Here is a 3,504-nt window from a genome sequence, read left to right on the forward strand (position 1 = left end):
TTTTCAAACTTGTCATTGTAACACATTGGAAAGAAAAAGGAGCCAAAATCTCATCTTTATTATTAGTTGTGGTATATCATAGCCTTCCTCAGCCAAAGATGCTCACTTATTGCCTAGGTTTCTTTCTTTGCTTTGGGAAGTTGTAAAGCTCAATTAATAATTCACTTATTACTGGTCTGATGTGCCAACCAAGGAATTTGCCTGAATATACAGATATCATAGGCATAAAATCTCTTTCTCTTTCTCATCTTGGGTGTTTCTCCTCTATTGCAATTCTCAGATGCATTTAGGTAATGAATAGTGCGTTACATAGTCCATGGCATAGTTCAGAAACAAAGTGGCTAATTAAGAAATTATGAAAGATTATTTCAGAGGAAGTTTCAAAGACTTCTAAGCACTGATGCAAAGTGAACAAGAAAAGAACAATTTATATAATAAAAATTTCATAGAGAAAAACAACTATGAAAGACATTAGAACTCTGAACAATGCAATAATAAACCACCAATCCAAAATAATGTAGAGGAAATACAACACACCACCCAACAAAGAGTTGGTGAACTTAAAATGTAAACTGACATACATTTTTTTGACATAGCTAATGTCAGAATTTGTTTTGCTGGGTTTTGTAGCTATATAATGAAGGCTTCATTATTTTTAAAAATGTGCTTAAGGAGAGAGAAAGTTAATGGAAAGGGTAGATTAGTTTTAAAATGCTTATTAAATGAAAACATAAAAATATACTATTTTTAGAAAGCACTTGTATCTTAAAACTGACTTTAAAGACAAAGTGAACAGGAGGGCAAATAAACTATTTAAATTTCTTTTAAAGTTTTGAGTCCTAAGTTCTCTCCCTCCCTTTAGCCCCTTCCTCATCTTCTGAGAAGGCATGAAAAATGATACTCATTATACATGTAAAATAATGCAAAAAAAATTTGAATATTAGCCACATCACAAAAAAGCAAGAAAAACAAAGTGAGAAAATTATACTTCAATTTGCACTCTGGGCTCATCAGTTCTCTATCTAGAGGTGGCTAGCAGTTTTCATGAATAGTTCTTTGAATTGAATTCAATCATTGTATTAATCAGATAGTTAAGTATTTCATAGTTTGTCATCATTACAACATTGCTGTTACTCTATACAATAATCTCCTTGTTCTGCTCACTTCACTTTGCATCAGTTCATACAGGTCTTCTCAGGTTTTTCCGAAACCATCCCCCTCATCATTTCTTTTTCCCCCCCCCTTTTTTGTTGTTGTTTTTTTCTTTTTTCTTTTTTAGGCAATTGGGGTTAAGTGACTTGCCCAGGGTCACACAGCTGGTAAGTGTCAAGTGACTGGTCTGAGGTCAGATTTGAATTCAAGTCCTCCTGACTTCAGGGCCAGCGCTCTATCCACTGTGCCACCTAGCTGCCCCCCCATCATTTCTTATAACATGGTAGTGTTCTATCTCAAACATAGACTACAACTTGTTTAGTCATTCCCCAGTTGATGAGCATCCCATCAATTTCTAATTCTTTGCCCCCTCAAAAAGGATGTTGTAAATATTTTTGTACATATAAGTCCTTTTCTTTTTTCTTTGATCTTGTTGGGATACAGACCATTGGTAGTGGTCAAAGGGTATACACAGTTTTATAGTCCTTTTTGCATAGTTCCAAATTGCTCTCCAGAATGGTTGGATTAGTTTCCAACTCCACCAGCAGTAATTAGTGTACATATTTTACCACATGCCCACCAACATTTGTTGTTTTTTTTTTTTTAGATTATTCTATTGTTTTATTTTGAAGAAGGAAAAATGACAAGCCACAGATTGTCTATGGAAAAGGGATTTGGGGTGGGACAGGAAGGCAGGCGGGTGGGTGATAAAGCCCTGTAAGGGAGACAAGAGGCCTCAGAGAAAGTCTCCAGTCAACCAAATCTCAGAATAAAATATCTAAAAAAAATCTCCAGTAAAAATCACACTGAAGCAACCAAGGCATGCTGTGAGAACAGGGAGGATCAGAAAGCCTAGGATTTCACACTCTGGAGCTCTCTTAAAATCAAAGAAGCACAAAACCACTGAGCTGTTTTCTAAGTATCTATGGGTACTTCTGTGCTTTTCTTTCTTTCTTTCTTTCTCTTTTTTTTTGAGGCAATTGAGGTTAAGTGACTTGCCCAGGGTCACACAGCTAGTAAGTGTCAAGTGTTTGATCTGAGGGCGGATTTGAACTCAAGTCGTCCTGACTTCAGGGCCGGTGCGCTATCCATTTCGCCACCTAGCTGCCCCTCTTCTGTGCTTTTCTAAACATTTCATTGGTAACGTTTAGTCTTCTAAATCTTGTTCCATAATAATCTATAATGTAGTGCCGTCAGAAGGACCAACACTCTACACTGTAATGAGAATGAAGTCAGTCAGACTGCTGATTCCATAAAATCTTACAGTGCAAAACTTTAATAAACCCAAAGCGGAGTATCCCAGGTAAAACCTGTTTGCTCTTAACCAGCCAAGAAATAGAGAGACAGCAACCGCCACCTGGTAGGAATAGCCGTTTACGTTACAGATGGGTGCTGGGTAACAAGATGCACGAGCTTTGTAATTTGTACATTAACAGGTTCTTGAGTGGCTTCACTTATTTCAGGATCTTTACAAAAACATTGTCCCACTCTCAGGTCCTCGCACTTGACTGTCTCGTCCCCCTGCCGCGGGGGCAGCGGCTGCCCCCCAAAGTCCCATGCTAACGCTCACCGACAGGAGCCACGGGACGCCCTGCAGCCCAGGGCCAGCAGTGGCCAGGGCCTCTGGGGTCACCATAGTGGAACCACTTTTGTAACTTCTGATAGGTATGTTGGGGTGCCTCAGAGTTCTTCTAATTTGTATTTCTCTAATTGATAGAGATTTAGAGCATTTTTTTTTTCATATGGCTGTGATTTCTTCTGAAAACTGCCTATTTATCCTCAGACACATATAACACTTAACTAGCTGTGTGACCTTGGGCAAGTCACTTAACCCCATTGCCTAACCAAAAAAAAAACCTGCCTATTTATATTGCTTGTCTATTTATCAATTGGGGAATAGATCTTTTTTTTCACTTAATAGTATTTTTTCCCCAATTACATATAAAGATAGTTTTTAAAAAAATATTTTTGGCTAAATTTTTGTAAGTTTATACTTAAATACAAAATGAGAAAAGAAAAAAAACACATTGCCATGTACACAGCAGACCATAAGAGAGGATTCAATATAAAACAATAAATTTCCATTTCAAGAAAACCTATATAATAAATACTACACATTGTTTTCAAAGCTGCCCAGCTTTTCTTAGCTTTCTTGTTGGTTTTCTTTTGTTCTCTGTAGTGTACTTTTTACTTTATTTTTTCTTCTCCCTGTCCCCCCCCCAAGGAAAGCTGTGGATATATACAACACACATATACCTACATATGTACACATATATCTACACATATATACTCATACACATATATGTAAGACTGCGCTATGCTTATTTCTTCCTATCCTCTGTTTCTCTGAAG

At 37.2% G+C, this 3,504-nt stretch overlaps 1 pseudogene; it reads right to left on the reverse strand.

Moving 5' to 3' along the window:
- Positions 1-2,252: 2,252 nt before the first annotated feature.
- On the reverse strand, positions 2,253-2,788 carry LOC110192869 (TM2 domain-containing protein 1 pseudogene; annotated as a pseudogene).
- Between the last annotated feature and the right edge of the window lie 716 nt (positions 2,789-3,504).

Source organism: Phascolarctos cinereus, unplaced genomic scaffold (genome assembly GCF_003287225.1).
Source record: "Phascolarctos cinereus isolate Bilbo 61053 unplaced genomic scaffold, phaCin_HiC Scaffold_2;HRSCAF=192, whole genome shotgun sequence".
Lineage (NCBI taxonomy): Eukaryota > Metazoa > Chordata > Mammalia > Diprotodontia > Phascolarctidae > Phascolarctos > Phascolarctos cinereus.